Raw genomic sequence first — 26,393 nt, forward strand, 5'->3', positions numbered from 1 at the left:
AAGATCACTTGTTGATTGGAACCGAATATGAATGTTTAAAAGTAGCTCAAGTCACCGCACAATTGTTGAACTGTATGCCAAAAGCAAAGCCTAGAATTACAAGTAGAGTGCATGTTTACTCACGGAAAGAAGTTTTTTGAATAAGTTCAGCACCGAGCAAGGTATTATTCTTTGTTGCTATCAGGATTTTTTTTGTTGCCATCTTTAAAAGTATTTGAGGGGGAACTGACAGCATCTGAAGAAGTGAAGGATAGTACTCATCCATGCTTTATAACGTAGCTCTCTCTTTGAACTCTTGAATTGTGTCTAGAACAACAAGCACTGATAATACTAATATTAGGACTTCTCTTCTCATCTGTGTTCAGTAATCTGTGAGAGTTTAGATAAACCACAGATTCTTCGTAAAACTTGGTATGTGACCTGCATCACTGCTCAAGTTATGTTGCAACAACTGTGCAGTGCAGGTGAAAAACAGCAGTAAGGTGAATTGATAAAGGCATAGGTACCTAGGAAATCTGTTTTGTGTATCTTGTGATATTTTTTAGTAAATTATATCAATAGGACATTGAAGAGTGGGAATGTCAAACTGAACTCTTAATCTTTTCTCACAGTCCAATTTGAGGCAGGCATTATATGGAAAACTGGCATCAGAAATGATATAATGCTAATACTGGTTCACTGGTGGACACAATTAACATGGGATATTTTCATTACTAATGTCGTACACCTTGACTTTGCATTTTTGGTGCTGTTTTAACAGAGCGTTTGTTTGAAATAGAAGCTATATACATTTTGATTGTATTTTTTTTCACCTGTTCTTCTGTATGTGGCTTTTCTAACTAATATGATCTGTTTGGGGCAGGATCTTTTATCTGCACAATGGATATTAGATTGTGCTAACAATTGTAGCTGTTACTAGAATACCATGTTTTTGTAAAGTTATCACATATTATAGTAATGAGTGAGGTGTAAAACCTGGGGTCAAGGGTGTACATGTATGTGTATATATAAACAACAAAATAATTCCATCAATGAATCATAATGAATGGTGGGGTGCAAGAAGAGATGAAAACCCAAAGGTACAAAAAAAACCAGGTTCTCAGTGGCTATAGTACATCATAGGGAAGTAGGGTTGAGAAGGACCTCCAGAGGTCATTTAATCTAACACTCTCTTCCCCCACATCTCCCCAGACAGGGCTGTCCCTATCCTGTCCAATCCTTCCCACATCCCATACAAATGCATTGTCTAGCCTATTAGCAAAAGTAATGCATTTACTTGAACATTAAACAAGGTTCTTTTCCTCCAGTTGGCATACAGAAAAAACCCCCCTTGTTTTATAATCGCATACAGTGAAATCTCACTAAATACATTGTCTATCATTAAACTGCTGCCAAAAGCAGCATGTGCTCAGCAATAGAAACCAACTATGAAGTTGATTAAATGCAGCCAACACTGAGCATGACTACACAACACATGACTCATATGAGATGCATATGCTGATAGGAACCTGGGTTTTTTTCTTTTTTTGGGTTGCATCTTACATGCAAGTCCCAGGACCAGAAGCCTTGGAGTTCAGATGCCCCCTACTCTTTCTTACTCCTAGCCAAAAGGCTGAGGACCAGCTAGGGGAAAACCCATGCCAACTGGGGCGGGGGAACCTTGGGGGATAGACCCTGTAGCTTGAAAGCTCCAGGTTGAAGTTGTGAGAAAAATGCCTAGTCTTGGCTGGAGTCCAACCTCCAATGCTTCCAAAGAAGGTGAGTGGCAGGGGGACAGCGGGGGTGGAAACAAAGAAATCTGACACTTGGCAGGAGGAAGCGATAAAATTCTTTCCCAGCCCCACATGGCAAACCAGCAAAGCTCAGAAACATGGGAAATATCTTGGGCAGCTTCTGGAGTAATTAACCCCTGAGTTGTCCTCACATTAATGCCGGACACTGCTAACACCTAACACTGGGGCCAAAAAAGCAGCAGCCTGGCAGCAGTGGTGGCCAGGCAGGCAGGTTAACCCTTCTCTGCCTGCTACTATGGGACAAGCAGCCCCAACTAAGTAATGTCCAGGGCGGGGAGGAGGCAGCCCCAGGGGCAGTGGGGTAAGCCTGGAATGGGCAGAAGTGTGGAATTTTTACCATTCAGCTCTCCAGGCCCCTTCCGGCCTGAAGTGTGACTGCTCCAAACTTGAACTAGCACTAACACCAATCAACATTTGTGTGGCTCACAAGTATTTGTTATAACAAGGTCCCTGGATTATCCCTGACCAATGCTTGTCCAATCACTTCTTAAATGCCTCCAGTGATGGGAATTACACAACTTGACTAGGTAGTCTATTCCACCACTTCGTTGTTTTAACAGGGGTGAAGATTTTCCTGATACTCAATCTAAACCTAGTTTGCTACAACTTCAAGCTATTGGTCAGCATCCTGCTGCCTGCAGCAAGGGAGAAAAAGTTTTTCCTCTGTTTTGTGCCAGCCCTACAGATAATTAGATTTCTGTCATGTCCTCTCTTAAGCACCTTTTCCACAAGCTGAACATGCCTATTTCCTTCAGTCTTTCTTGGTATGGCTTGCCTTCAAAACAAATCCTGTCCTACACAAATATCAATCTAGAAATTGAACAGAAGCAAAAGAATGGTATTCCCAGGAATTATGTCTGAAATGATAGGTAAAAAGGACAACAACAAAAAAGTTTAAAAGCTGTTTGACGGATACGATTGCCACAATGGAGCAATTTTGCAATGCATAATATTCACGTGAAAGCAAATTAATTGTAAGGAATGAAATGAATAAGAAACTGCTCACTTTGGGGCTATGTGGCAGTGCACTGGTTATGCCTGTCACTTTAAGCCCATCAGGCAGACTGTGGAGCAACTGACAATGAGCAACTGTGTGACAATGAGATAGCCACCTGACTGCAGGGGGCCACCTAATTTGGAGGAGGGCTGGGCAGGGAGAGTATAAGCCCAAACCCTGGAAGCAGGGCTGGCAGTTGCATCTGGGGAGCTGGAGGAGTAACATCACCCAGCCTGAACACTGACGTTCCTGTAACACCCAGAGGTTTAGGGAAGGAACTATGGAGGTAGAGGAGGTTTCTTATGGTCTGGGGTAAGACCTGAAACTGCACCCTACTGGAGCCTTGTTAGTGTGGTGGGGCTTCCTGTGGTGGGGAAGTCTCCAGGAAATGCCACATGTCAGTCACTCCAGAAGAAGGCAAAGATGGGGCGCTGGAAAACCTCAGTGCCCACTGTCTTGTGGATTACCTCATGGAGGGGGAAGCCTAGGGGAGCACTCCCCAACAGAAAAACACTATGAGGCCAAGTTCCACTGGGAGGGACCTAAGGCCTGAGGGGTGAGTAGCCCAGCAACAAGCCGAGGCCTAGTGAGGGGCCTGAGGCCTGCAGAGAGTGAAGTGTGGCTCAGTGGGGGACCAAACGGCCAAGGCCCACTGAATGGGGCCTGTGGCCTGCTTGGGCCAGAGGCTGAGGGAGGCCCAGTGAGGGGCCATGGGAGTAGCACAGAAAATAGGATGCCATCTGCAAGGCATGGGACATGGTGCAGGGGTAGCTCAGAGCCATGTGATTGACTCCCAGGTTAGACAGAGGCATAGGTGAACTGGGTGGCTGCCCAGAGCCCAGACAAAAAGGAGGCCCAAAAATGGTAAAAATAATAATAATGGTTATCATCACTATCTCTGGCAAAGGGGGGCCCAATACTAAAGTTCACTTGGGGCCACCAGGAGTCTAGGTACAGTTCTGACTGGCTCAGTACACCAGGGCTGCAAGTGGGGCAGCCTTCCGCATTATACATCCTTTTACATCATAGAGTGGCAGGTGAGTGCAGGGGCAAACTGCCCTAGAATGGGGGGAGGGACATCACTCTCTTTGGGTGCTTGGGGACCCCCTCTGTTACAGGCTACCTAACACTTCTCAAAACAATTAGGGCCAGAGACAAAAAAGGACTTAGGTCCTTGTAAGAGTCATTAGGCAGAATGTAGGTGCCTAAGGCCAATATTGCTGCCTAAAACCCTACTTAGTGGCCTCATAACTCTGGATGTACCTAAAACTCACTAGGTGTCTCTCTCTCCAGCTTGAAATTTCCCTAGACTCCCATAGTTATGTTTCTACACATGTTCAAAACTGTCTCAGCCTAACCAACTGGAGGTCCAGCTCCTGCAAAAGCCATTGATGCGTAGGGGGACCATGTGGGTACACATGCACCCCCTGAGCATGGTAGTGCACCCCCTGTGAAAAGGCACTGCCAACACTGCTGGCGGTGCCTGTGGGTGGTCAACGCTTGCCACCCCCCGTTCACCACCAACACCTTTAGCAGCATCTGTGGGTAGTCCGCACTCACCACTGGCTGCTGCTGGTGCTGCCAGCAGCATCTGCAGGTGGTCACCAACCTCTGGTCAGCATTTGCCACCCCACCCGCCAACAGTGCTGCGGCCGCCCGCTGGAGCTCCCCACTTGCCACCACCATGCTTCCACCACCAACAGTGCCATTACCATCTGCCGGGAGCTTGCCGTGCCCCCCCCAGTCTCCAGGGGCATGCAGCATTCCTGAGCCTAACAGAATCTAGAAACTCAGTAATGCAATGTCTATAGCCATGTTCAGATGTTCCCAGGATGTAATATATAATCATGTGGCTTGCTTTAATCAGAGTGCAGGTCATATGCTGGCTGTACAGATGTTGACTGGGGCTTACAGCCTGATCTAGGTAAGTCAGGGTAGGGAGAAAGGTGGGGAATATTGCGGGGAGGAAGGAGCTAGCAGGTCCACTGCAGGGAGGGTTTTTATGGAATCAGAAGGGTTGGTGGGGCTTGGGTGGAGTTGGTGAGATCAGAGAGGCTAGCGAGTACAAAGAAGTATTAGCAGGTCCAGGGGAAAGAGGTGAGGGAGGGTAGCAGGTCAATGGAGAAAGGCTGTTTTCTGTTAGCGGTTCCCCATACAGATGTTTGGGTTGGATCAGGCATGGATTAGAGTGATGTATATAGTTCATCTCCTTGGTGAACTAAAGTTAGATTGGGGCAGCCACTTTTTTCCGATCTAACTTTCCAAACACCTGTACTGTTTGCCACTTGGATTGACCTAACCCCTAGTTAGGTCAATCTAAGTTTAAGATCCACATGTGAGTAAACTAAGATAGAATGGCCATTTTTTGCCCCATCTTACCTTCTGAACTTGTGTACAGTTTAGCACTTAGGTCAATCTAACCCTAGTTAGATCTATCTAAGTGTAGCATCTGTACATGCCCTATGTTGCCTGAGGAAACAAATCCAAAAAGCATGATCTCAGTATGCATCAGATTTGGTTAAGATCCACATCTCCCACCTCCCAGAAAGGGTCATAGTTGCTGTAAAGATAGCTATACTGGATAGAGACACTCTTGGCCCCTCATGCTGTAGCTGGGCCACTGAGCAGAAAATAATATTTTTTAAAAAGCGTAAGACCTAAGAGAAAGCAGAAGGGGGAGAATAACTCTGTAGCCTAGTAGGTAGGACACTTGCTTAGGAGAGCAGACACATGGGTTCTGATCCCTGCTTCCAATATTATTTATGTATTTAACTTTAAACAGTCATTGCATGTAAAATGGACATGATCCTGTGACTGGCATCTTTAACCCAGGACTCCCATTCTCCACAGGAATGACCTCATCACAGGATTATCTCCTCCATATTTTAACTGTGGCCTCCTATATCTTGCATTGCTTTATACACAGTGGCCCAGCTTGAAAAGGCAAAGTGGAGAATGACTGACTAACCTATAGCTTACCAATTAGAACATTGTTTAACCAAGAGGCTGTTATATAAAAGGTTGCTTTCATCTTGCCACCACTGTCATACTTTGAAAGCAGGTGCTGCCATTTGGGATCTGTATCCTTTGTGAGCAGAAATACCTGCAGGCAACTCTAAATCAGGCTCATAGGGTGCAGACAGAAATGCAGCTCCCCATTGCAATTCATAGCACTTTGTAAGAAGCGCTGTGAGTTGCAATGAGCCCCTCAGACCCAAAAGAAATTTGCTGTTGGGTCTAGAAGTTGGGAATTCCAGCTGCTTGCTGCAAGCCTGCATGCAGCCCAGTCTCCATAGCGATGCTTCTCCTCCCTCTCAGTCTGGCTGCTGTTTTCAGAATGGGTGGAAAGAAATGGAGCAGAGAGAGCTCATTTTTGGGGTTTTCCAGCCAGCACTGGAGGGTGAGGTGAGCAGATTGGAGCTCCCCTGGGGTGCAGGTGCTCCAATCCACCCACCCCAGCCTTCAACACCAGCTGAAAAAACTCCAGATGGAACTCCCTCCACTCCCTTCTCCCCGCTCCCATTTTGAAACCAGTGACAAGCTGGGAGACCCGCAGACACAAGTTACAGAATGCACTCCATTTTGGAATCTGTTCATCTAGACCTCATGAAATGCAGTTTCAGATATTTGCAGGATTGGGCCCTTATAATGTGGACTGCAGCTGTGCACTTGTTTGGTCACAGCTGTAGACCTCTTTCTGGGGCAGATCAGGTGAAAATCATGACTTCTGTCTGTGTCCATAGGTTTTGGAGAAAGTGTGGAAGTTGGGACATACTTCTTCCACATAGATTTGCTATAGGTAGCTTCCCTCCCTCATTCTGTTTTTTGGATCACCTCTTTAAGAGATCTGAGTCTGTGCATTCTGTAGGGGGTCTGGATGCCAAAGTCAAGGTTTTGGATTACACTCTGGGGCAAAGGGTCTAAAAATAGGTATCATAGCAGATAATTTATAAGAAGCATAAGTCTTTTATTGGGTCATGCACTTAGGGGGTGCTACATAACAAATTGACCCTCAGTTGTATTGCATGACATGTCAGAGAAAGTGTGTGTTGAGATGCTGAAGTGTTGATTAGCATGTGGATGACTACTTTGAGGAATTCATTAGAGCTTTAAGTGGTTAAATTCTCACCACGTACATCAATGTGCAGTGTAAGCTAATCTAACCTTCATACACTAAATAAGAAAGTGATATTAATTACATACTTTCTGCAGTTTAAACATGTTAATATTGTCAAATTCTGATAGAACTGCATTAATGTGTATATATGAAATGTTACTGTTTATAAACCAAATAAATTAAAAATATCAGTGTTTATTTACAGGATCCCTGGTACTTCACTGGAGAAAATCCTTCTTTAGTGGCTTTGAATTGTTTATTCAGATACCCAGCTAATTACTTAACCATTAAGGCAACATCTTATCATCCCCTTGGGCTTTACAAAAGTCAAATCTGATATAGTAGTATAATTACTAGCATACAAACCCATTTCTATTAGATAAAGGTAGGGAAAATAAAACATCAACTGGTAATTTGTGGGTTAGAAAAGACAGTGTGTGTTAGCAAAGATAAACTTTGTTTTTAAACAGTCCTCATCAAACCAGAATGATTTTTCAGACTAGGCTTTCATAGTTCAAGTTAGCTAAATCACATACTTGTACTAACACACACTCCTACCTCGTGAAATGACAGACACTCTAAATATACATTGAAGAATACAGTAAAGGTCTGCAAACATTATGGTGATAACTTCTGTTGAAAATTACTGTGTTCTTGATCTGAACAAAGTGCAAGTTTCAACACACCTAAACATTTGTAGGAGCCTTTTAAATTAGGTGGGATATATTTTGCATATGCTGGATTCTTATACTAGAAAAAAATTCTTATATAGGAAATAACATGCAAATTCTAAGCACAGAAACATCCAAACCTTACTGCTAAGCTAGACACCATAGTTAAGCCATTAAGCACCTTTTTTAACTAGATTTACCATTAAGAGTAGTAATATTATGAGAATAAGTTTAAAAATAGGATAGCAAAGATTACAGGACCATGGCTAATTTTTCAGCATGTGAAGAATCCCATGGATCCAGTCCCTTGTTGAATCAGGCTTAAATACTTACATTTAGATTGTATATGCTATAGGCATCTAAAACTATGCACATTTAATACAGCAATTCTAGTTTTGGGCTAATTTAATTTGTGCTGTCAACCAAAATTCAAACTGGGGGCACCTATAAATGTATTCAATCCAATATCAGTTTACTTGCAAGTAAACGCTCACTGGCAGGCGTCTGAGATAAGAATCTCCCAGTCCAAGCCCTGCAACCGCAGAGCTGGCATTGGGAAAGAAGGATCTCCCAGCCTCCTGTTCCCTGATCACAATGGCGAAGTGGGTGGGGCCTGGCAGATGAGGTTCCAGCACTTTTTCAATGCAATACCAATGAGTCAGATACATTTCAGCTACAGAAAAAGGGGTGTTACAAGGGGGTGTGTTAGATTTAGATGTAATTCCAGATCTATTCCTTTGTACAAAGGTGATAAACAGTGCTTTAGGAAATGCTGGCTAGTTCTTTTCAGTAGTAAAGCGGAGCTTGCTGGCAAGGATTCTCAAGAGTTTGTTTTTTCTCAGCTAGTATCTCTGGACATAGACATTGCTCAGATACTGCATTTACTTAAAGGCAAGACAAAGGATTCCCTGCCCCCCAATCAGCATGGGGGGGGGAAGCCCCTCATCTTGCATTTGCACACAAGGAAACCTCTTTAAATACACTGTCTGTCATTGGACTACTGCCAGTAGCAGCAAGTGCTCAGTAATGGAAACCAACTATGAAGTTGATTAAATGTAGCCAACACTGAGCAAGACTATAAATCACATTTTTGCAAACAAAAAAAAATGCATAGATAGTTATATCTAGGTACACTACAACTCTTCCAGCCTTGTCTCGTGATTGGTCTGGTTCACTCAACAGGTCCTCAAGCACATCGCCAATACTATATCACATACCCATTACATTTCTTGCACCCACACCCCTATGCACCTGTCCACAATATCTTAACCATTTCAATTACACTGGTCTGCCTCCACTCCCTCTATCCCCCACTTTGCTACCCGGAATTCCCCCAAGCCGTATGCTCCTTTCCTTAATCTTCAAAGGGACTTGAACTGGCATCTTTCTATGGGCCCTTGTGGAAGCTTCACTCCCACACATCCTGGAAGCCATTGCTGGGAAGCAGGTCCATGGTTTACAGTCTGTCTCTGTCTCTGGCTCTGACCACCTCCTGCATCTTCTGGTGGTTGGCCATGGCCACAGGGACATCTTTGAACAAATCATATATGCTCCAGAAATAGTCCAGGACCTTGTAGAACCACAGTTGCTCCATGGCCCACAGTCTCCTGTTGGGTGGTATGTAAACCCACCAACATCTCTTTGCTCACATTGAGCTCGGCTCTGACTGCCACTTCATACACCTGTGTATGTTTCAGCACTCTTTCAGCTGACCACTTGTCCCTGCACAGATTATTGTGATTGTCCATGTAGGCCAGAACCCTGGTCTCTTCCCCACTGATCCCGGGGTCCTGCCTGATCCACTGGGCTGTCATGCAAATGAAGAGGAGAGTGAGCAGCCTTGCCTGACCCCTGACTCTCTATTGACCAGTGTCTTGTTGCTTATGTCTGTGTACAGCATCTTCATCCAGGTGATGAACATCAGGGGAGAAGCCTTTCTTAGTATTTCAAATAGGAACTGGTGGGATACTCAGTCTAGAACCTCTCTGCCCTGCAGTTTTTCTCTAGGTTGAGGTTTAGCACAGTGACATTCTGCTTTCTCTCCCATTGGAAATGTAGCATGTTTTTCAGCTGCAGCAGGACTCCATAGATTTGGTGCCACAGCACCACTCGCAACTGGTGCTCAGCTATGATTGACCCTAGGATGAATTTGAAATGCTCAGCCAAGGTTTTGACCAGCAGCTTATAGTCAGTTTAGGAGGGTCATGGACCTCTAGTTATTCAGGCTCTTCCTCAAACCCTTCTTGTAAAGAAGGGTCACGAGGCCCCGGTCCATCCAAGTCCCCATGCTACCATTCTGCACTTACTCCCTAAGGACCTCCAGCAGGTCAGAGCCCACATGTTCTCAGAAGGCCATGCGGAACTCCTTGGGCAGATCATCCACCCCAGGAGTCTTATAGTTCTTGAAGCTGTAAAGGGTCTCCTCCAGCATCCTCCTCCTCTAGCCTCTGCCTCTCCTTCAGTCTCTTCCTCTAACCTCTGCTGCTCATCCTTCCCAAGGGCCCAGGTCAACTTATGCAACCACTGCTGCATAGCCCATGGGCCTTCCAGGCGTGTGGTGTAGAGATCCCAATAGAAGATGACCACCATCTCCAGCACCCTCTCCTTCGACTGGTACTACACCCCAGCTCCATTTCTGAAGCTGTCCATGGACTCCCTCTTGGTTTTCTTCAACCTGCTGAAATAAACAGACTACTCCTGCCCCACCTCCACCCAGGGGGCTTGGGCCTGGAAGATCTTTTTCCTGACCTGTTCCCCGTACCAGGCTCTAATCTGGGCCTTCACTTCCTATATATCCTCCTATACATCCCATCCCACTGCCTGTTTGTGCAGGTCTTGGAATTTGTGGTTTAGGCACTCATGCTGCCTCCTCTGGAACTGGGCTTACCCCCCCACCAGCCTCCTGAAAGAGGGCCCTGGTCCTTGTTGCATCTCGTAACCAATATACCCTTGACCTGTGAGCCTGGGTCAGCACGACCGGCTTGGCGCAGAAGGGATAGATGTCCGGACAGGTGGGGAGTAGCGGCGAGTAGGAGTCAGGCGGCTTGAAGCGTATTGGTTGTATGAAAGGTTTATTGTACTTACGCTACCAATGGCTGCAGCGTAGGCAGGATAGCTGACTTGTTCAGTTACAGTGCATAAAACAGAATGGTCTAAAGGGGTCTGTTGGTTCACGGGGTTCCTGAGCTGAGCCCTTGTTTTCTAACCCGGAGGCTAGGTGCGGCTGCCCGACTCAATAGTCCCAGAACTGGTCAACAGCTCATGCACAGGGAAAAATTATAATGTACTTTCAATCAGTAAAGTTCTGAGAGCTCTTTGACAAGAAGGACAGACAAACCAGTGAGAAACGAATATGCCAAAATGAAGGTCGGTGGCGGGGAGATGTCTGCAGGTGGCCAATCTCCTGACTGTGTCTCCTTGGTGTGCTCGGAGTTCTCCACTTAATGGCGGGAATCTGCTCTTATTTATAGTCAGCAATGACCAATCACCTCATGCCAATTGTGAATAATTATTGACCGCCAATTACATTTTTACACAGTGACCTAGATACATATTCATCTGACCTAGATACCTATTCATTTGACCTAGATACATTATTCATCTGGCTGCCCTCAGTGGGTTCAAAAGGTCAACCTTATGATTGGCACCTGCAATACTTATCATTGCAGACAACAAGTTCCTTAAGTGTGGAGAACAAACTTTTAACAAACTCCAATTGTAATGCTACCTTCAGCAAAGAAATAAAGGCCACCAATACTGAGGGATCTTTATGGTCTGCAACCCTACCAAATTATAATGGTCTTTTGGTTTGCTGGCATCGGCACTCTAACTTGACAGATAAAATTCAGACATGACAGTCCTCTCTTTGATGTTCAGCTCTATGGGTCCTGCCTGTAGTTTTGCAGGGTCTTCTTGTTCTCCAGGAGGCTCACATTCAACTTCCATATCCAGTACCCCTCTCAGCCTGTACTGTTAGGAAGCAGTGGTCTGAAAAGCAGATGGGTGTGGATTGGGCTTTCCCAGCTTTCCATCCCTTGGTGAGGAAGACAAAGTAAATCTGTTGGTGTTCCCCATGGGGTCCAACTGGGTGAAGTGTCTATTGGGGCCTTGAGCTCTTTTGCCTGCATCCACCGGGTTGTGGTTACTGACAAGCTGCTTCAGCAGCCTAGGGGATATGGCCAGGGGATATCAGGCTCTGCTCACTCTGTCTCTCTCATTGATGATGCAGTTGAAGTCACTAGCTGGGTACTCAGCATCATGGCCCAGAAGATGCACCTCACTCCTTATTTGCTGGTGTATAAACATTCAGCAAGTTGAAGGCACCCCACTTTGTTTCAAAGGTGGCTTGCAATAGCCTGCCTGCAGCTATTTTTCTGTGCTGCAGGGGGCGCACTCTATCTCCTTTATGAAGCTTGTGACATCAGCAGCCCTATTATCATCTGATCCACTCCACATGGCCTTGCCATGCAGCTAGCGTTTCTCAAAGGAAAGTTTGTTTGGATGGGTAAGCCATGTTCTTGGAGGCAGATAATGTCTGCCTCCAGCTCTTCCAGGGTTTCCTGAACTGAGTCTCGCTTTTCCTTTTTCACCAGGATTCTTACATTTACAGAGGCAATTTGCATCTTCATTTTGCAGGCTGCAGGGGAGGAGGAGGAGGGAGGTGATTGCTACCTTCCTTTTCTCACTCTTTGCCTTCTTTGGCTTTTTGCTTAGGGTCAAGCTTCACTCTTAACTTCTGGGTTCTCTCTGGGTTTTGGTTCCTTTTTCTTTATGGGGTGGGAGGGGTGCAGGGTGCTGCCAGTGTCCTCTTTCTCAGGGCTACCTACTTCCAATCCCCCTGTTCCATCTCCTAAGTCTGGGAGGGTTCCCCCTCTTCCATGAATGCTCCCATTTTGGCATTGGGGCTTTCTATAAACACATGACCAATGTTGGGCAAACATGATGATAGGAATCTAAAAGAATAGGTTTTTTTTGGCATGTTTGGTGGTTTATTTGAAAAAATATGTATTTCTATATCTATAAATATAGATATAACTGTATCTTCTAACAGCCCGTCAAGTCAGCACTGTGGTTCACATAGCAAACCAAATACTTTGATAGTTAAACTATTTTAACTATTTTAGTCCCGTTACACAGTTTGCACCTGCCCACCCATCACCATTCCACTGCTTTCATAAATTGTTCTCTTCAGAGGGTTTTTCCTCTGAAAAGCCTATGCCAGACCCCTCTCCACTGTATGAGGTCTACCATTTCTTTCACATCATCCTCTTCAGTCTTTCTGTAGTACCAGTACATTTCACTCAGCCCCATTTTAATACAGTCTGTGGGGTACAAGTGTCCCCTTATGAGCAGGTTCCTGGCTTTCAATGGGGCATACCTGAAGCAGGAGATGAATTGGTTGAAGTGGATGAATTGGTTGAAGCTGTCAAGGCTCCTTGTTTTTTGGTCACGTGCCCATAGAGAACCATTTCTCTGGTCAGGGTTCTGAAACCTGTCACCATCAGGAGGAGTGCATGGACTTTCTTCCACGCCTCTCTGGCATACGAGCAGTCCCAGAAGAGGTGGGTGATTTTTTTTGCTGGTGGAGGTTGGTCTCGGGCAGTTTGATGGACCTGTCTGCCCTGCACTGTTTTTCCACACACGTACAGGAAGTGCCTGGGCTCCCCACCAGTTTAGGCTTCTGTGCTCCTTCTGCTGGTCCTCATGGAAAATTAACTCCCATGGCCTGGCAGCTATCACCAGGTACAAAGTCCATGGGCGATATGATTTCCCTTTCCCTTACCACCTTCTGTAGCTTGTGGTGACTCATCAGGATCGCTAGGGTAGAATTGTGCAGCTTGTATTCATCCCAGAAAGTTTTCAGGACCTCATACAACCACGGGGACACCATGACCCATAGGCTCCCATTGGTCATTGTGTACACCTGCCACTGTCACAGCAGCTGCCCTGCAAAATACTTGATGAAGTGTGCTGTTTTGGATTCCACTGCTGTTGCCAGTTTGCAAACCTGGCTCATGTACTTGGCCCAGAGGAAGAGAATCTGGCATTCCTCTGACTATGGATTGCTTCACTTTGTACAGTGTGGTCCTCACCACTTTCTTCCATGTGGAGTTCCAAAAGAAAAAACACATAGCTTTTTGGATTCTGCAAATGACTTGAGTGGAGGAGGACCAGGGCAGTGTGCAGAAATGTAGCATAGCCTTCATCAGCACAACTCACTCCCCCATTGACAGGCAGCATGATTGCCATAGCCCCAGTTTCTGTCTGGCCTTGGCCTCCATCTTTTCCCATGCCCTCTGCCCTGTCAGCTCTGAGCCAAACTGCACCCTGAGGATTTTTACCCCCTCATAGGGGACAGAAACCCCCAGGGTCAACAGTTCCCCAAACTTACCCAGGACTAGGCAGGTGCTTTTGCTCAGGGTGAGCTTGGCCCCTGCTGTTGCTCCATATACTTGGGTGTGTTGTAGCATTCTTTCCACCAACCCTTTGTCCCTGCATATGATGTTCAGGTTATCTATGTTCGCAAAGACTTTTGTCTCTTCCCTGTTGCTCCTGGGAATCTTTACACCGCTGATCCTGGGACCCTGTCTGAGCCACTGTGGTAGTGGTTTCATAGCTTCATAGGTCAGAAGGGATCTAAAGAGATCATCAGGTCCAAACCCCTACCCTGGGCAGGAACAATTGCTAGGGTCGTAACTCCCCAGCCAAATATCTATTCAGCCTCCTCTTGAAGACCCCCAAGGTAGGAGAGAGCACCGCCTAACTTGGGAGCCCATTCCAGAGCCTGGCAGCCCTAACCGTAAAATAACATCTCCTGATGTCCAGCCTGAACCTTCTCTCTAACAATTTGTGGCTGTTATTCCTAGTAACCCCTGGTGGTGCCCAAGGGAACAGAGCTTCACCCAATTTCTGCTGGTCCCCGGTGGTGAGTTTGTAAACAGCCACCAGATCCCCTCTGAGCCTTCTCTTGTGGAGGCTGAATAGGTTCAGCCCCTTTAGCCTCTCTTTGTAAGACCTGCCCTGCTGCCCCTTGACCATGTGCGTGGTGCTCCTATGGACCCTCTCAATGCTAGCCACATCCCTCTTGAAGTGCAACGCCCAGAACTGGATGCAGTACTCCAATTGTGGCCTGACCAACACCACATAGGGGGGAAGGATCACTCCCTGGACTTGCTTGTGATGCACCTGTAGATGAACGCAAGGTACTATTAGCCTTACTGACTGCCTCCTCGCATTGACGCCTCATGTTCATCCTGAGTCAGCAATGACTCCAAGACCCCTTTCTGCCACTGTGTTGACAAGAAGGGTGTTCCCCAGTCTATAGGGGTGTTGCTGGTTCTTCCTCCCTAGATTCAGTACCCTGTACTTGCCTGCATTGAATTTCATCCTATTCTCTTTCACCCACCTATGTAACCTGTCTAGATTTAGCTGGATTCTGTCCCCCCCCCCCCCCCATCATGCCCACCTTGCCCCATATCTTGGTGTCATCAGTGAATTTTTGGACAGCGTCCTTTCCATACCAACATCCAGATCACTGATAATGATGTTGAACAGTACAGGCCCCAAGACCAAGCCCTGGGGGACTCCACTGCCCACATCCCTCCAGGTCAAAAACGACCCATCCACCACCACTCTCTGGGTGCGACCATCTGGCCAATATGCCACCCATCTGACTGCAGTCACCTAGTCTTTTTAAGAGAATGTAGTAGGAAACCATGTCAAAGGCCTTCTTAAAGTCCAGGAAGATGACATCCACCTTGATGCCCTTGTCCAGGGACTTTGTGACCAGATCATAAAAGGAAACCAGGTTAGTCAGGCAGGATCTGCCCTCAATATACCCATGTTGGTTGCCCCTCAACATTACCTCCCCTGCTGGGCCCTTGCAGATGTGTTCCTTGATAATTTTCTCCATGGTCTTCCCAAGGATAGAGGTAAGACTGACTGGCCTATAATTGCTGGAGTCCTCTTTTCTTTCTCCCCTTCTTGTAAATGAGGACCACATTGGCCCTTTTCCAATCTTCTGGTATTGGCCAGAGCCCCAAGAGTGCTCATAAAGCCATGCCAGAACTCCAAAAATTCCCTAACTAGGTCATCCCTGACCCTAGGCATGGTGGTGCCTCCCCTGGGTCCATCCATAATCCTAGTTTCATTGCACAAATGAAAAGGATTGAGAAGAGCAGGCAGCCCTACTTCATGCGCCATGATTGGGGCTGTCAGGGACATGTTCCCCAGTACCCTGCTGCTCATGTTGCTGTACAGTGCCTTTATCCAGGTGACAAAGGTTGTGGGGACTCCCATCTTTTTTCAGTGTCTCTGGTAGAAAGCAATGGGATACCTGATAGCAGGTCTTCTTCAAGTCAGGGTTCAGCATGGCAATGTTCTGTCCCCTCTCCCATTGGTACTGTAGCGCTTCTTAGAGCTGCATCAGGGCATTGTGGATCTGTCATCCCGGTACCACGCATACATGGTGCTCATGGATCACTGCACCTATAACAGACTTAAAATACTCAGACAAGACTTTGGCCTTTAGTTTGTAGTCAAAATTCAGCAGTATAATCTGGCACCAGTTTCTCAAGTCCTGCCTCTCCCCCTTCTTGTAAAGAAGGGTTATGAGGTCTTCCTCCGTTCCTGCTCCCAGATGGCCCTCCCTCAGGTGCTTTCTAAAGATCTCCAGCAGGTCTGGGCCCACCTGGTCCTAGAAATCAACATAGAATTCCTTGGGCAAGCCATCTGTCCCAGGAGTCTGACTGTTCTGGAAGCTGAAAAGCATCATGTTCATCTCCAGTGTCCACTCCTCCACCCTCAGAAGCTGTGAGGAGCTGGCTGCTAATTGATGCCAAATGACTCCACAACTTCAAACAAGCAGCAGCCCACTTCAAGGTAAAGTATTTTTCCTTGGGAGCAGAGGAGAGAGTGGAAGAAAGACAACGAGAGAAATCCCAACCTACATTCTACTGTTCCCTGTGGAAAGACCTGCAATGTCTATGAATGGATCTATGGCTCAAGGATTGGACTCAAGGCACCTCAGGACCCATCAGTGAGCCAGAATGGAGATCATCCTTAAACTGAGCAATTACTGACAATACGTTTGGGTTCACCAAGAATCAAATGGGTCATGTATGGAAGTGGCCAGATAAGAAACCATACTTTAAGTTTTGCCTTGAAAGCAAGGTTTTGTCTTCAGTTTTCCTGAGCTTAAAGTTCTTCAGCCAGTCATCAGAATACAGCTGGCTGAGAAGAAAAATTGCAGGAAGCTTATGGCATTGAAGTCAGAGACAGAAGCGGCTTTCTAACCTGTAGAGCTGCGTAGGAACTGCTTTCTTGGATTTAGGATGCAGGGTCAGAACAGGGTATTGTTCTAAATTTTTATTTTGTTTGTTTAGTCTTATATCTCTGCCTCTATCTCAGCATATGGTTATAGAATGTTTATGCTTATTCTTGTTTTTATAATGGAATCTTTTGTTATCATTTTCATTTGCTTATTGTTAATGTTAACTTATTGTCAAAGTATGTAACCATACCAGCAGGCCTCTCCCAAGAAAGTAGGGTCCATCTTTTGAGTGCATGACCAGACAATGGTCTGATTCTTCCAACTGGCAAAATCCCTTCTGCTAAGAGCTGGCAAGGCCTGGGTGAGATATGTAAACCTGAAGTGCCTTAGGTTAGAGAGTTGACTTTTGGAGTATCACATTCTATTCTCAGTGGTAAAGCAGCTGATGTCAACAAGAGATTTGGAGCACAAGGGCACCCATAAAGGTATCAGAGCACCCCTTGAGTATGTCTCAAAGGCTGACTAGACTGCATCTAATGTCTGTGTGTCACAACATCCTTCCTAGAAAAAGTTCATGGAGGCCTACAATAGAAGATAACTTAAGCAGATAATATATTAAAGATGTATAACAAACACTCCCAAACAATACCCCAACTTAACTTTGCTTCCTAATAAGGTTTTGCAGCACTTCCTAATTTTTTTTAATGCTCAAAGCCATGAAGGGGAGAGATTTCTAGAGCAGAGGAGGAAAAAAATTACTGGGAACAACTTACTACATGTTGGGCACATCTACACATGGAACGTATTGTTTTGGAGCTTATTATATGTAGACACGGCTGGCAAGGGGCCCAGGAAGTGTCTGCCAGCCTGGGGTCTGCCAGCCCGGGGCTGCTCCCATCCAGCTCAGTGTGCTTCAGGGGGGCTGGCTAAGGCACAGGGTATTTCACTGTGGAGCTAACTGGTAGGCAGCCCCCACACTGAAGCACCCTCATGTCCCACACGATGCAGTGTTTTACTCAACAGCAAGATAGTACTTGTATTTACAAGTACTATCCTGCTGTGGAGTAAACTAGAGTACTGCAGCCTAATGAGGGCACACATGTAGAGGATGCTATGCTAATTAGTCTATTGTGCAGTAAACATCTCATGTAGATGTTCCTGTTTTCACCAAGTGAACTTGGTACACAGGTAGGATGACCTTAGAGATCAAGATGGAACATAAAGAAATGGGTCCCTTTTTTTTCCTATCACCACCTGCAAAGTTCACTGACTGATTGTACAACTTTAGAAGTTTACTTCATTCTGTTTTTGTTAGGCAAGAAATGCACATTTCCATATTGAATGGGAGGATCATGTTAATTTTGCATCCTTGCTGTCTGATCAATTTCCTCTTAAATCTTCAAAGCCTTTCACCTATATTGATCCCTGTCTCACTCCGAAATAAACTTGAGCAAAATATTCCAGCTTTCTGTTCCTGATAATGCTGAACTGTACTCCTTTAATATCAAAGATTGCCTACATATCACTTCAATCATGCCTATCTGACATGGTTGTTAAATGAGTTTTTAAAAGCCTCGGTAGTAATTCGAATGCTCATAAATTTTCTGTGGCAAAGTCTAGGGTTGTAGCAAATGTTCCATCTGGAAGTAAAATGGTGTCACTAAAATCTGGTGTCTGCTAGCAGAATCTAAGCCTAGGGAGGTGCAGCAATTGAGCTGCTTTATTCCTGATTCTGAATATGTACGACTTTGTTTCTGTAAAGAAAAAGTGTCTTTCTTTTCATCTTGAATTTGGCAATCAGACTTCTACAGAGTTCAGTTATTCTACATTTGTGATCATTCTTAGGATGTCTTACCTTATTATATCTATAAAGTACTGATTTTTATTTGAAAGTATTCAGTGACCATCATTGTTTCATTTTATGTTTGGCCCTGGGGATTATCAACATTTCAGTAACATTACCTATAGAAAAAGTTTTCTGCTATCTCTTCTGCCTTAGGGTGCATGGAATGTGCCTGATTTATCAGGTAAATTTACTTGGCTTGGCTTCAGCATGATCTGAAATGATCCTTTTAGTCAATGAAATGTTTCAGTATGTTATTACATTTTCTAGCTTTTTGAGAGACGGGGGGAAAGGATAAAGAAATCCAAATGAAGAACTAGCAAGATGCATGCAGAGACACCCAGTCTAACTTGTTAGGGGAGAGGACTCCAAACAGTATACCCATTGCTTTTTGTCAACTTACCTTGCTGAAGAAATTGAGCCTGCAACTAAGAAAAACATTCACTGCATTCACATTGATCATCTCTGAAGACTTTGTTCAGGAGCAGAACTGACCTGACATGCACTTTCAAGCCCCAGGCTTTAGAATGTGAGCTCTTCAGTGTTATGCTAGCAACTAATTTTAACAATCATAAAAAGGGTGGGTAAAATTTTTTGGCAAAAAATATGTAATCGGTGATGCAAACATTGCATGTGTGTCTGTTCTAATTGTATACAAACTTAAAAATAAGTTCCAAAAGACAAAATGCAACTTCTGCAAGTTTATTTTCTAAAAAAGTCAAATGCTTGAAATGTTTAACTAAAAATATTTTTCCCTTCAACTTGCTTCTTTTTAACTAGAAGTCATTTGTTTGCCTAGGTCTAACCACTAACTTAGAATAGTATGCTTACTGGTTACTTTTAAACAAGTTAAACTCCATTAACGTCCCACTCTTTCATGTTTGCCAGCTAAGAGAAAAGGCAACTAGTCTAAAAATAGTCTGACATTTAACAGTCTGGAGTTAACTGAATGCATATGAACTCTATATTAAATAGAGATTTCCCAATAAATCCCCTCTCTCTATGTGAGGTAATTTACATGGCCTTATTTATCTTAGAAGCAGAGTGATTTATGATTTATCCTTCCAACATTTTGTGAAGCATTTATCCTTTCTGCACCCCTACAAGGGAGAAGAGTCCTTGTTCCCATTTCATATGTGGACACTAAAGAAAGGGGGGAAAGGAGAATCTAGGGAATTAAAGACCAGTCAGCCTAATCTTAATACCTGAAACAATATTAGTGCACCTTATTAAGCCACCCATTTTGAATATATAGAGGACAACAAGGAGATAAAAAAAAATAACAGAATAGATTGACCAAGAACAAATTAAATTGCATCAAACCAATCTCATTTCCTGCAGTGACAGGGAAATGGCCTAGTGAAACAGGGAGGAGCAATGGATGTGATATATCTTGACTTAAGTATAACTTTTTTAATTGTCCCATAAAACAGTCTGATAAGAAAACTAGGTAAACATTTTATTGAAGAAATTGCCATAAAGTAAGTGCCCAACTGATTGGAAAACCACGTTCAACAGCAATTACAAATGCATTACTTGCCAAATGGGGAGATATTTCAAGTGGCGTCTGATATATAGGTTTGTCCTGCAGCCTTGTTCAGTGTTTCCATTAACAACTTGAATGATGGAATAGAAACCATATATATAAAATGCATGTATGATGCCAATCTGAAAGACATAGTAAGTACAGGATTGGAATTCAAAATGATTTTACTAAATTAGAGAAATGTTTCAAAATCAAAAATTTGAAATTAAATAAAGTGCAAAGTACTCCACTGGAGAAAGAAAATCAAATGCATAAATGCATCATGGGGAATAACTGGCACCAGTATTATAAAATCAGAGTGGGGGGAGGGTTATATTGGACAACAAAATATTGAGAAGAGGGCACTGTGTGAACAGATACAAAAATGTACTGATTGACAAGATGGGGCAGATGGGAGCACTTGTTCAACTGAGTCTACTGTAACTATCATCTGTTTGATCTATCCTGCTGCATGTGGAAGTTAAATTATAATGATTTACCATCTGACTCAGTCATGGGAAAACCTTATGGTTTAGCTTTACCTACTGCAAGGTAGGAGTTGACAGGTTATGTAATATGCTCTCACAATCAATAAGTTACTGCACTCCAGATAAAAGTAATTATTACATAATTATTTATTTGTCCATGCCTTCATCAGTGAGATGATGTTAAAGAAAATACAAATGCTATTATTAATAATCATGCATTATTAGTCTCACTAAGTAGAATACAGGCAAAATATGAGGTAATTGTTCCACTGTATGTGGTGTCTGTAAGCATAATTCTGGAGTACTCTATCCAGTTTTGGGCAGAACGCTAAGATGTCGGAAACTTGGAGAGAGTCCAGGGGAGGACAACAACTGTGATAAGATTAGGAAATATGATCAATGTGGAAAGCTTGAAGGAACTGTGTTTGTTTAATCGCGAAGGAAGAAGGTGGGGATAAGAGACATGAAAGCAACATTTTACATACTGGAAAACCATTGTAAGGAGAATAATACTCTATTGCTTACCTTGAACAGTTGGCATTAGGGCAAGAACTAATCATGTCAGTATGAAGCACAAAAGATTGAGGTTGGATTTGACAGAAGAAAAAAATGTCTGTGGGCCCTGGTACACATTCATTTAAAGGTGCCATGGGATCTGATCCCCAATTCCAGCAATGACACTTCCTGCCATACAAGGCAGATAGCACAATTTTGGGATCAGGGATTAGATTCCAGTTGTGCCTTTTCTACTGAGATTTTGATCCCAGGCTCCCCCTGTACTGGAAAATTGAAAGTCAGGTACCCCCAGCCTTGCATGCATCCTGCATTAGTGTACTGTCACTCCGGGCCCATGGCTGTTTTGGGGCCAGTTTGAAATTCCCAGGCTGTCCTGGGGCTGGAACGAGCAATCCACTCATTGTCTGCACAGGCCCTGGAACAGCCCCAGACATGCCACATGTTCAATTTAAGGATCCATACAAACCAGCTCTAAAAACATTTTATATTATATGTGGAACATTTTTATGCAGGTTTGCCATTTCATGGCACTTTAAATTGGGTTTACGTGTAGCACCCTTCCCATTTATGTCATGATTAACACATTAATTTCAGCATAAATACAACGTGTAGTGGGTCCCTCTGATTTCTCTGAAAATAACACCCCTGGCAGATGGCAGATGTGCAGTAGAAGACATGATAAGATCTGATGTGTGGCTCCAACAGTTGCACTTCTTGCCATGCCACACATGCCATTTGAAGCCCCCCCCCCAATCATCCCTGGAGCCAGCCAACAATCAGTTGATCATCACAGATTGGGACTGCCCTCAAGTTTGAGTCCAGGGCAGTCCCAATCTGTTGTTGCCTGGCAGGGATCTCTCCAAGGGTATCAACCCTGGGGAAGTCCCTTCTAGGTGACAATCAGCTGATCAGGAAAGTCCCAGAGTTTGAGCTGTGATGCTGCCATAATCTCCCATTAGTTGGCAGGGACCCCCTTGGGATTCCAGTCCCAGGGCAGTCTGTCTGAGCTGATGATAGGAGATCAGGATGGTTCGGGGGCTCAGTCCCCTGACCCATCCCTTTCTGCCACCAGCTGGTAGGGACTACCCAAGACCTCAAGCCCCAGAGCAGTCCCAATCAGCTATCAGCTGGCAGTGACCACCTGAGGGCTCAAGTCCTGGGAGGTCCCTGCCAACTCACAATTTGGTAATTGGGACATCCCTGAGGTTTGAGCCCCAGGACCAATCCAATCAGTCATCATCAGGCAGGAATTGCCCTGAGGTCTTAAAAAAATCAGATTAAGCCTAGTCAAAAAGAGAATATGTGACTAAGGAAGAATTTATATTTATCTTTATATTTGTATTCCCTTGCATTCTGAGATATCAGGCTAATTGTTGAGTCATCCTTCCTCAAACTAAGATCGTCTTCATGGCCCATCCTCAAGGTACAGAACTTTTCACTGAAATCATGTACAGATTAAATAATTTCCACCAATTTATTTGTGTGAGACATTTTAAAATACTATGTTTCTTGTGGCTAGTCCTACCTTTAAAATAATAGGTAGCTATAAAAATTCAGAAATTGAATGTCGTTTACCACTACATTTCATTAACAAACAATTATTTTGTTCATTTGGCTATGTCTGCACTGTAAATTACCATGTTCAGCAATGGCACCTTCAAACATACTGTGCTGCTCTGTGCAGGTGGCCTCCTAAATTGGAAACAAGCTAACCATGTCTGCACAATGCTGTGGACAGACTACTCAGAGGGAGGGAGACTCATCGGCACAGTCTCTTAACAGTGCTGACTAGTAGGGCTGTGAGAAGTTTTGGTTCACAGAATCATAGAATCAGTGAGTCAGAAGGGAGCTAGACTGATCATCTAGTCCGACCCCCTGCCATGGGCAGGAAGAAGCACTGGGAGTGGCAGGGGTCATAAGACCCCAGCCAGGTGCCTATCCAGTCTCCTCTTGAAGATCTCTAGGGAAGGTGAGAGCACCACCTCTCTGGGAAGCCTATTCCAGGCTCTGGCCACCCTTACAGTGAAGTAGTTCTTCCTAATATCTAACCTAAGTCTATCCTCCCTCAGCTTGTGCCCATTGTTCCTGGTGACTCCAAGGGGGGCCCTGGTGAACAGACTTTCCCTGAGTCCCTGCTGGTGGCCCTTGATAAGGTTGTAGGCAGCCACAAGATCCCCACTCAGTCTCCTCTTGCGGAGACTGAAGAGATTCAGGTCCCTCAGCCTCTCCTCATAGGGCTGGCCACAGAGACCCCCAGCCATACGAGTGGCCGTCCTCTGGACCTTCTCCAGGTTCTCCACATCCTTTTTGAAGTGCAGTGCCCAGAACTGGACACAGTACTCCAGCTGTGGCCTGGCCAGCGCCGCATGGGGGGGAGCAAGACCTCTCTGGACCTGTTAGTGATGCCCCTGTTGACCTATGACAGGGTGTGGTTGGCTCTGCCTATTGCTTCGTTGCATTGGCGACTCACATTCATCCTGGAGTCAATCAGGACTCCAAGATCCCTCTCTGCCTCTGTGCTGCTGAGAGGGTCAGCCCCTAACCTATAACCATAATGCTGGTTCCCTCTCCCCAGGTGCAGCACCCTGCACTTGTCCTTGTTGAACCACATCCTGTTCAGATCCTCCCACTTCTCTAACCTCTCCAGGTCTGCCTGGATGCGGTCCCTGCCTGCCGGTGTATTCACTTTACCCCACAGCTTGGTGTCATCAGCGAACTTGAACAGGGTGCTCTCCACACCCTCGCCCAGGTCGCTAATGAAGATGTTGAACAGCACCGGCCCAAGGACCGAGCACTGGGGGACTCCGCTGCCTATACCTGATTCAATTTGGCAGAGATTCAGATAGATTCAGTGGCTGAATCTCCAAATCCGAATCAAATCAGAAGACCCTCTAATCTCTCTGAATCAAATCAGAACCCTCTTAATTGATTTGGAGAGATTCAGAAAATCTGATGATTTGGACATAGACACGGCTTTAAATGTTTTTTCTGCGTGCCTCAAGGTACCAGATGGCTTGTGAATACTGAAATTCTGGGGTGGATGGAGCATCCCATGGGATTGCAGGGTGGGGTCCCCAGAATGCTTGGCAGTGGACCTGGAAGTGGACCAGAAGCACTTCCAGTCCACTTCTGGGTCCACTGGGGAGCACATGAGGGACTCCCACCTGCCCCCTGGCTTGGCAACTGGTGCCTCCTGGGTCTGGGGGGGCACCTAGGGTCCCGCTGCAGCTGATTGCTGAACCAGGGAGGCACAGGGGGTGGGGGCAGTCCCCCGCATGCTCAGTGCTGGACCTGGAAGTGGGCAGGAAGTACTTCCTGTCCACTTCTGGGTTTGCCACTAAGCATGCAAGAACCCACCCCCCCATTCCAGGGGGATGCTCCATCTGCCCTACTATCACAGCATTCACGAGCTGCACCTGGTACCTTGAGGTATGCAGAAAAAACATTTAAAGCTGTGTCTGTGGCCAAGTCGCTGATTCTCCGAATCAGCATTGAGTCTTCAGATTCGGATTCGACCGAATTGAATTGGGACAGTGATCTGAATCAACAGTTCCCCGATTCAGGGCAAATAAAAATCAAATACAGCCTGTTTTGCACACCCCTACTGACTAGCCCACTTACGGTGCTGTGCAAATGTGGCTGTGGTACTTCCAGCCTGGGAGGCTGCATACTGGGTGCAGGGGAGCATGCTTGAGGCAGCTGCTGCTCAGAAGAATGTACTATGTAGACAAGGCATTTGTTGTATAGACCAAACTCCTTCTATTAAAATCAGTAGCAACTATTGCCTTCAGATATAACAATATTAGATCCTAAATTATGCTTTCTAAATGTTAAGAGTCCCAGAGTTTATTTTTCTTCTACTGAATCTGTTTAGGGTTTGTTTGTTGTTCTATTTGTTGTTTTGCTTTGCTTTTCAGCGCTAATAGAATGGATTTCTTCTAGAATGCAAATAGGAGATGCATTCTGGGAAAGTTGTTGAAGTTATTAGACCTAAACTAAACTCTTGAAATTGCATTTCAACAAATGGTATCTGAATTCTGATATGTAATGAACAGGCGTCTTTGCCAATCCCTGATTTTTTTTTTGTTCCCTCATTTGCTTCAACCCCAGGTACTAAAGAGATTAGCCTTGTATCAAGCACTCTTGGTAAACACAGGGGACAGAATTTGTTTTTAGTATATGTTGATCTCAATTGATCATCTTAAAAAAAATGCACTTAATATGAGGTACCAAAACAGATACAAAGAGCATACTCAGTAGTGGTCTTTACATATTTATAGAATACTTCATTATCATATTTTTACTTTGTCTTATGACAAGAGAACAGAAATACTGCTTAGTTATTGTTGCAGTAGAAAACAGATAGGCCTGAATGTGTCAAAATCTGAAAAAGCCACATCAATCTTCAAAGTAATATTTATAGCAAGAATTTTTGTGTTACAGCTGGAGACGTCGGAAGGATTCTGAAATGGTGCGCAGCCCTTAGATGTTTTAGCTAAACTTTGATTTGTTTCAGTTCTGTTTTCTGAAAAGGAATATGTAATTCTATAACTGCAATAAACTAGTCAAAAACAGGTATGCAGATTTGCGTGAGCAAATTTGGTAGTTGTCTGGAGAAAGAAATAAATCTCTATCACAATGCAGTGCGGAGTCTGAAGCTATTTTCAAAATAATATTGTAGGGGGAAAGCTTGAGGATTTATTGGGCGGAAGCATTAGCTTTTTTAAAATGACTGGTTTGTATGCCACCAGACAGCAGTAAATCAGTAGATACTGTACAGTATTCTGTCCCAGATGCTCAGGAGCTCTGCCTGGCATACTTTGAACCCTAAAGTATATTTAAAACACTGTTGTATTTCTTCAGCCTCCAAGGAAGCTGGAGATCTAGTTTGCATCCTGGCAGAAATTAAAGTAGACTTGGGGCTCCTCTAAACTGTGCTTGCTTATATAATACTAGGACCATCACACCAGCCAAGGCTTGGCCTTTTTTTGCCTCTTGCACCATGGCACTGGTAGAAACCTGGGAAAAGTGTAGCCTAAGTTAATTGCTACCGTTTCACTAGTGGCTTCCCTTGTGACTGCAAGTATTTTGTGTAGATCTGATGTATTTTCACCCATCTATAAAATGGAATTGTAGCATACCCTTATTTACAGGGATGTTGTAAGAAATTCA

The 26,393-nt window shown here is 44.7% G+C and overlaps 1 protein-coding gene across 1 annotated transcript in view; it reads left to right on the plus strand.

Moving 5' to 3' along the window:
• The window catches only part of EPHA6 (EPH receptor A6), a 973,304-nt gene that overhangs the window by 462,162 nt on the left and 484,749 nt on the right, over positions 1-26,393 (plus strand). The gene's annotated exons all lie outside the window — the stretch shown is intronic.

Source organism: Crocodylus siamensis, chromosome 1 (assembly GCF_052110815.1).
Source record: "Crocodylus siamensis isolate JL-2025a chromosome 1, ASM5211081v1, whole genome shotgun sequence".
Taxonomy (NCBI): domain Eukaryota; kingdom Metazoa; phylum Chordata; order Crocodylia; family Crocodylidae; genus Crocodylus; species Crocodylus siamensis.